We start from the raw sequence: 9,156 nt of genomic DNA, 5'->3' as shown, positions 1-9,156 counted from the left end.
CACACTAAACTCCGAAACATATAAATGAACCAAAACTAAAAACATACAAGACTAACAAAGGCCAGCTGTTCCTGACATTTGGACAACCGCAAACATGCGGCGGGGTTAAACATGTTTTGTGATATCTCAACCCTTCCCAATACCTCTAGCTAATGTAGAATTAACAAACACACAGCAATACGCACAGTAAAACTCAGTTTAAAAGAAGTCCGAGTACGATGTCAGAAAAGATATAAACAGAAGAAACTAAGCAAAATGACAATGATCAACATAAATTAACAAAGGGCTACTAGCAGTTACAAACATGACAGCTCCAGACCTCATTTAAACTGATTGAAAGATTAAGTCTTCATCATATGAAAAAAAATGTCTGTTTTCAACATTTTGTGACAACATACATACATAGTCTAAACAACACCAAATCTAATATTTGATATTTTTGCGTCATTGATCGTCCTAAACGATTAAAGTAATTTAACATTATCGACATTCAGTCAAATTTATTTTGCGTACTTTATATAATAACAGACAGCTTAGGGTGGTACTTCGAACAACTTGATTATCTGTATCGAATCAGACTGACTTTTCGCTGTATTTTTCTGCAGTTTAAGTTCCGTAAATGATCTGCTGGTGCCGATATTTCCGGTTTAGAATCGTGAATTGGTTTTTGTTTTATCAATTGGTGTGTAATTGCAGTATTTTTTGTATATCGCCTAGATCTGTTCCGCAATTTATTCATTATCAAAGAAATGTTGAATGACATTAAGGTCCATATCAGTGGATACATCAAAGTATTCCATATCAAGGGTACATGACAGTTATAAATTATTCCCAGACAATAAATAATGCGTGGTAGTAGAGATCGTTCATATGAATATTTTTTGTCCGATTGAAAAAAGAAAAACATTTTGCTCAACTAGTCGCCGTAAGCAATATGGAATACTTTTTTCGGGTATCTGTTATTTTGAGTTTACTTTTTGGTTACTTCTGCCGTGAGGGAATAAGAATTTCGGGCAAAAGAATGGTTGCTGCTTCACAGATGGGCAACAGTCAGGTAAGTTGTTTAAATTCACTTTGCCTTCGTTATTAGAAAAATTGTATTTGATATCTTGTATAAGTCTGCTTCAAGGTGAATTAAGCAAGAACACTAATTTGATCTCTGGTTATTTCTGTTGATTGGAATCAAAGTATGGTTGCTGATACTTTGGTTCACATATAAACAACATTTACCTGGCGAGTTCACTTTCAGATATCTCGGTCATTCAAGACGGATTTGCGTATACATTTTGTATCTTGAGGTGCTGCTTATACAGTTTAGCCTCTGGTGACCTTAGTGTGAAGTATTCAATTAAAGGTTTTGGAAAGGATGACTTGTGCACGGTGTTGTTAAAATCTCCATTTAGCTATGGGTCACTTTTTTTAAAGCTACGCGTTTAGTTCAATAAAAGTACACCGGGTAATGTTAGGCCAATTAAAGTACAATAGACTTACAAATAGTTGTACTAAAAAATAAGTTATGTAGCACCTGATTACGCCAATTTCACACAGAAACGTCACGTCCAACGTTTTTGTATTTTTTTTGTCTATATGTATCGTATTTCTTCGAATAACGTCGTAAAACTTGGCAACAATATTGCTTTTGTTTTAGTTATTGTGTAGTAAAAGCAATATCAACGTTGCTGAAACCGAAAACAGGAAATGACATTTTCTTAAACACGGTATCCAAACATTCGGTTTGTAATTTTGTGTAATTTCAGTTGAAGCAATACAGCTTATAGGTATATCAGAAATTATATCACATCATTTTAAATACAATCAGAGGCAAGACTACAAAGTATAAATAATAAACAACCCGGTAATAAGTCTAAATCGGTAGGTCACATTCGGGGAAAAGGGGACGGGATTGTAGTTACGACAATTAAGAATAAAGCATTGCAGTAGGAGTGGATTTTTTAATTGTCATTATATTTTACAGAATTCTAAATGAAGTTTTTCTATATCAGATGCATTATGAAACCCCAATTTTCACTTCCATGTAATAATACAGGTGAAATATAAACATCGAATTAATACAATTTTGGTTGTACATGTACACACATATTTTTTATTTACTATACAACATTGATAAACATTTTCTCCCTTTAGCAGCAATATTAAACTGCGTTTGATTAAACTTTCCATTGTAATGTAACACAAACTGCAAGATATAAATAATGATCAGCACCATGAATAGTTTCGTCATTATACAACCATTTTTCATCGATTTGTAATTTACCACCGATTCCGAATACAACCACATTGGTTTTACTTGTGTTTACAATAAGTTTCTACTTTTTACAATAATAATGAAGTGAATTCAACATATTTTGCAATCCGTCAATAGTCTCAGAAAATATAACAGTGTCGTCTGCAAACATCATTAAATATAATTAAAGTTCTTTCATATCTACTGGCAGATATACGTTATTAATAAACTCATTTTCAAAAAAATGAAAATAATATGGGTTATAATGACTCCCCTTGTAAAACACCTTTTTTCCACAGAGAAAATGGTCAGAAAATTCTCCTTTAAACTTTACACAACAGAATTATCATATATAGATTTTATCATTCAAAATAGTTAACTAGTATTAGCACATCTTGCAAGCTTTAAATATAGAAAATTTATTTTCAAGTTGTCAAAAGCACTTCTATTATCTATAAAACAACAATACAGGTTTTTTTTATAAACCTAAATGTTTAGTAATTACTGAATGTAAGGCAAAAATAGCATCAGTTGTACCATGAGTCTGAACCCAAACTGTACATCTGTTCAATGTCATTTTCGTTGGGCCATAATGTGAGCCTTTCGTTGATAATAGTAGTAAAATGTTCGTAAAAACAACTACTTTATTGTGTGATAACTCTATGAGTCCTCTGTGTATATCAGCAAAATTTACGCACTGAAATAAGTATTCCTTTACACCACTGTCTTGGCATTTACCCACATTCAAAAATAACATTTAATAATTGTACGATTAGAGGCATCAGCATTTCATTAAAATGTAGAAAATACTCATTTAACAAATTGTCAGTACCATGCGATTTTTAAATACATTCTTCTGGAGTATTAGGCGCACCATCTCGTTAAACAAATACCCTTGATCACTAAATTCAAAATCATCGGTTATATTAGGACTGGTTTCAGCAATTAAGCCAGTTTTTGAAATGATTATAAAAACCATCTGACTTTAAATTAAAACTAGTGTTATCCTTTCCTTTTTCAATGACATTCAAAAACAGTTTCGGATTATGCTTTTGCCAACAGTGAATATGATTCCCTTCATATCTCATGTAATTTCGTTTAACGCTGTTTTCATTCGATTTGTAGTTCTTTTTTTAATCTATCAAATTAGCGAATTGAATTTCTAGTCCTTTCGGAACATAAATAAAGTATCTTATTTCTTATGAAGCAAGCAAATATATTTTTAACAATGTAAATCAATAGGTCTTAGGATTTGTAATGGACGTTTCGGTGACTCAAGTATAAAATAAAAACTGTTGTAGAGTAAAATTCCACCAAAAAATAAAATGCCAAAAGTAAAAAATAACTGCTAAAAGTAAAAACGAAATGCAAAAAGTAAAAACGAAATGCAAAAAGTAATAAAAAATTCAAAAATTACAAAAAAACAAAATTTTGTCAAAATAAAAAAAGCACTTTTTTTTGCCGAAAGTCCCAAAAAATACGATTTCCCAAAACTAAACATAAAAATATTTTGAAACCCACGCCCCCCCCCCCCCCCCCCCCCCCCTTTTCATCTTTACAAAAAATATATATTTGAAAACGCGCAGCAACACCATTGCTGAATTATGAAGGTATAAAAATTAGTAAAGGAAAGTTTCATAAGAAATAAAAATTCGTTTTCTTAGTGTTATCAGGGATGTACGGAATTTTACAATGCATTTTGAACACCGCTGTAAAATTCCGTCCCGCAGTGATAACACAAAGGATAACGCATACTAAAATCTATATATTTATACGTTCTGTTTCACGCTATAAAAGACTTTACACGTTCTTGTTTCTGATTAAAGTTTTACTAATTTACACAAAAGCCCCCCCCCCCCCTTTTTTTCCAAAGTACAATATTAAGATCGATCAATTCTCAGCTAATAAACAGAACTAAGACCAACTAATTAAGTAGCATATCATTCAAAATAAAAGTTTTATACAGTATTTAAAAATATATAAATGACTCTGGTCGTTGTACATATTGAGATGACCCCTTCTCAAAAAGGTTACAGGTGTAAGCGTCAGTATCGAATAGTTTCCAAAAATGTCTACTAATACTGTAAATTCAGAAATTAATGCGTTCATTTATTATTGCGATTTTTGAAAAAAGGACAAAAATGCGAGATTTATTATTGCGATTTCAGAAACATTTGCTTAAGACATGTGTATCAGATTTTAGAATGCGAGTTCTTATTATTGCGATACTCAATGAGTCGCATTATTCGCATTAATAAAAACCTCGCAATAATTTCTGAATTTACAGTACCTTGTGCAACGTCACTACGAATTCCCTGCATAAAATTTAAAAGCTATTAGATTAAAAATATCTATACTAGTTTGTGTCATGGTTTCATAGGTTTTTAAAAATGTTTGCATTTGAAAATATCTTTTCTTTACATCGTAAAGATGTGAAAGGGAAGGAGCCAGCATGTATTACAACTTCCACTTGTAAATTTTAAAATTACACTTAAACTGAAGGATTAACTTCCAATGGCTAGATTGACCTATTCAAGCCTCCAATGCATTCAACTACACAAATGTTCCGTCTCCAACAAATTTAGGAAGATCAATCTAGAAACTAGTTTTGTATAAACAGTATCAGTTTTATTTTACTGCACCAGATGCGCATTTCGACGCCTCTTCAGGGATGCTCAAGGTCAAAATATTGAAAATCCAAAAACTTAATTCAAACGTTGAAGAACTGATAAAACTAAAATAGACCACAAGTTAAAATCAAATTTTATACAAGGATTCATAGCTATTTACGAGGCCAGGGAGACATTCCCTAATTGAAAATGATTTCCAAAATCTTATAACAGCAAACTTCAATAAAACACTATCCGTATGTTCATGCCAGTAATTCGACTGGGGTGGTGATATCCTCGGGACTATAAAAGTCTACCAGCAGAGGTATTGACCCATGCAGTGGTAAAAGTCTTATAACGTTAACGGCATAAATTTCACTGCACCAGACGTTGTGAATTCGACGGCATAATTATATATAATAGATGTAGTTCATTTTACCATGGAAGTATTATATCAATATAATACTTCCATGATTTAACATACGATAAATGTTTGGTGTCGGTGTACTTTAACTAAAGCCTGAAAATCTTCATGTATATATGTTGCAGGCATTTTCTAGATTTAGGCTTTTTGTACTTATTTTACAAGATTCAGGCATTTAACACAATGACTAATTGTTCTAGGCGTTTTACAAAATGCCTGGAAAAATTGAAAGGCATTTTACAAAATGCCTGAAATTATTTCATAGAATGAAATTTAAAAAAAAAACAACAATTGAAAGCTTTGAACAACAGAGCAGTTTTATTTATGATAATTACTAAATCTTGCAATTTAAGAGTTTTAATAATCAAAAATAAGTTTTACTGAATTATTCCAAATTCACACAAGCACAGAACTCGACAATTATTTTTTTTATTTCTGAAAATGTTTGGATGACAGAACTGTACACAATATTTGTCCTGATTTTTTGCAAATACATAGTTTTGTGTAAAATCTGGTTTTAGCACTTCGACCACATTTGGAGAAAGCTGGATCATGACACATATAGCTCTTTCGTTACCTTTTCTGATAAAACACTTAACGATACAGTTACAGGGGAGGTAATGTCGTTGCTAACGTAAAATGTTATTTTTCGCGACGTCAAACTGTTGCATATCGAGAAAAGATGCATTTTTCGACTGATTTTTATCATCCCTCAGACTGATTTAACTTAAAAACGAGTTCATGAACCCCTCTTTTTAAATACGACACTTGGCTTGGTTATGTATGAAGATTATGTGTACCAATTTTTATGAATATTTCACCGATGAAATTTTTTTAAATTAGATAAATATACAGCCAAAAATGCCGTTTTTTGACTAAAATCATGAAAATGTGATAAAATGAGTTATTTCCAAAGAATTGTTACACAAATTCAAAACTCACTTATGTAGAGAAGATATTCCAGATGTTTTTACAAAAATCCGCTTGCGTTTATCTTTTGAAACAAAAAAGTTAGGTATGACTTTTAAAAGGACAGAAATGTCTAAGAAACCGAAATGTCCAGTAAATGTCTAAAATTTCGACCCCATTTATCTCTAAAAGTAGCACATGAAGGTATATTTTTTATTACATTTTTGAATTGCCGAGGTAAAAAATAGCTTGTAAGCAAATTTTCGTAAAAAAATCACCGTGGGATCAAAGCTGTATTGTATGCCCTTAACGTTCGACAGCATTGGGTTTCGCAATAAGCACACACGTCACACATGAATATCTTCTTTTTCATATGTTCCAAAAAGATTTAAAGTACATTACCATGATTAGTTTGACTTGTATCTTTTGGCTTATAGCTGAAGCAGATCTGCCCATGACGGGTGATGCATCTATAACTCGAGACGCTTACCCTGTCAATGCACCGTTATTTGTCTCTTCTTGGTAGATTTTCGAGATTTTAACCTCAGTTAACTACTGTCTCGTTAATTCATCAGATTGCAAAGACCCAGGATTTTCCTTGAGGATGAAGATATTCATATCTTTGCACCCATGCTATTGAGGGAAATTTGTTTGGATGTGGATGTATAAATTCTCATTCTTTCTGAATGGGACATTAAATATATTGCCGCTTGTTAGTAAAGTGCAACACTCTCTGCACGTTTAGAACTCTTTGGCCGTTCTGCAGGTGTCATTTTCTGTCCCTATCCAAAATACCTTCATTTCAAGTGGCAGTCGAAATTCCTGTCCTTTATCCAGGTTAATCCACTGCAGAAATAACCCATATGAATTATAACCAAATTGTTCTGGTCTTAAAAATACATGAAATATTTGCTACTGAAAGCAAACACAGCAATCAGTCAATTAAAAACAAACTTCTTTTTCTCTGCTTCATATGTTTCACTTCACTGTTTTGAATCTGGATTTTCTAAAAATTCGTTCGTAAATTTTGTTCTATTGAAAGAACAATTTGTCCTTCTGCCATTTTGACAAAATAATCATAAATTTGCTATATAAAAATACAGAGTGAGTACATACTAAACGTAAAAAGAACATATCATATGACATATAAAGTTTCCCAGCTGGTTTTTGAAGAATAAATTAATTCTACGGAACCATTAGTTATTTTCTTTGCAAGATGTTGTGTTTTGTCAACTTTTTGTCATATGCATCTCAATGATATTCTTTTTCTACAAATTGCCTGAAACTGAACAGGAAATTTGTTGTATTTCGTTTCAAAATTTCAGTCATTTTGCAAAATGACTAGGTATTTTTAGTCATTTTATATACTGCCTGTCAAGGTTAGGCATTTTATAAATTGCCTGAAAATTCAGTCATTTTACAAAATGCCTAAATTTAGAAAATGCCTGTAACATATATACCGCAGTTGGAATTAAAAAAATGATTATTTTCAGTAAGTCGTAAAAAATAAAACTCTCAACTCAAGTGGGTTTTTTTTTGTACAAACAAAAATATGGTTTTACCAAATTCCAATTTGCTGAATATATTTACTTCCTATCTATCCACAGCCTTTACAGATCATTTTGATGAAATTGCATTATCTTTACTTTTAACCGACACCAATATTTACCCGCAACATAGTTTTTTAGACTTTAAATATTTACAGACATTAACAAATCCAAGTTATCAAGCTTTACTAGAAGCGGCCGGTGATGGTTTTCTCAGTAGAGATGAGATTCAGAGATTTGCACCTGATACGCCATCTCCAAATGACGTTGAATGTTATGTAGAAGTTGAAACGGTAAGTTGATAAAGTGTTATCTGGGTGCACAAATGGTATTTTTATAATTTTGGAAACATACATTTTTTTTTACATATGATATTTGTATTTGTTTTGTCTGTTTTTCTCGTTTTTTTTCATGTTTTTTTTAGGGGCTGCTTAATTGTCGGTACAAACAAAAAAACGCCTTTAAACACATAACTTGAACCGATGCATGTACATGATAAATTGCCGTAATTAAAAAAAAAATCTAAATTTTCTTAATGTTATTTTATAAGGATCACATATGAATCAACTAATGATATCAGTGAATAATATCATAGCATAGCAAACACTTAAAATGCATAAAAAAAGATTTGTAACGAAACATATCTAACAACTTTTGCTGAGGTATGACAGAGATAATTCTGCTATGATTTAAACCGGTACCATGTATGTGTTTCTAGGGTGGTTCTATGATTGTCATTTTTGCCAAAGTTTAAAATGTAACTAAAAAAGCACTGTCCACATATTTTAGCTATTGCAAATATAAAAATAAGGAGATGCCACATGATTGCCAATGAGACATCTATCCATTGACTAAAAGGACAAAGATGTGAACAACTACCGGTCAGCATACTGCTTTCAACAATGAACAAAACTCAAACTGTATAGTAAACTATAAAAAGCCCAGGTATAACACAATGTAAAACAATTCAAAATAGAAAACCAACGACCGGACGAACATTGCTACAATGAACAAAAAACAAACATGGTACACGGCAACCAACGACAACCACTGGATTACAGGTTCAAGTCTTAATTTTGTTTGTGCAGTTATGTTATTGTTTGTTGATACCCACAGTTATCTTTCGTATTTACAGTACCGAACACGACGGATTGGAGGACGTTGTGTAAATTTTGGAAGGACCACTCTTAAAGTATGTCAAGCCGGAGAATACTCTGGACCTTTGTTTAATAACCAGTGCAGGAGGCAAAACATCACAAGCAATCAAAACACAGCCACTGATCCACCAACACCTTAATTCGACCAGTGTACTGTATGAGGCAGAAACATACACAACTGACACTGTTCAACTGGCAAACAATCTATATAAATGTAGTCCTCGTTTATTTTTAGATATATTAAATGTTACAAACAATATTTTAT

At 32.0% G+C, this 9,156-nt stretch overlaps 1 long non-coding RNA gene across 1 annotated transcript; it reads left to right on the top strand.

Annotated features, from left to right (window-relative positions):
- The first annotated feature begins 833 nt into the window (after positions 1 to 833).
- LOC127708747 (uncharacterized) lies at positions 834 to 9,146 on the top strand. The gene is made up of 3 exons (XR_007985351.1): positions 834 to 1,054; positions 7,893 to 8,027; positions 8,870 to 9,146. It is a non-coding gene; the product is annotated as an uncharacterized LOC127708747 (long non-coding RNA).
- The last annotated feature ends 10 nt before the right edge of the window (positions 9,147 to 9,156 follow it).

The sequence above is a fragment of the Mytilus californianus genome, unplaced genomic scaffold (assembly GCF_021869535.1).
Source record: "Mytilus californianus isolate M0D057914Y unplaced genomic scaffold, xbMytCali1.0.p SCAF_7, whole genome shotgun sequence".
NCBI classification, from domain to species: domain Eukaryota; kingdom Metazoa; phylum Mollusca; class Bivalvia; order Mytilida; family Mytilidae; genus Mytilus; species Mytilus californianus.
The sequence above is the reverse complement of the archived record's forward strand: the minus strand, read 5'-3'. Positions and strand labels throughout refer to the sequence as shown.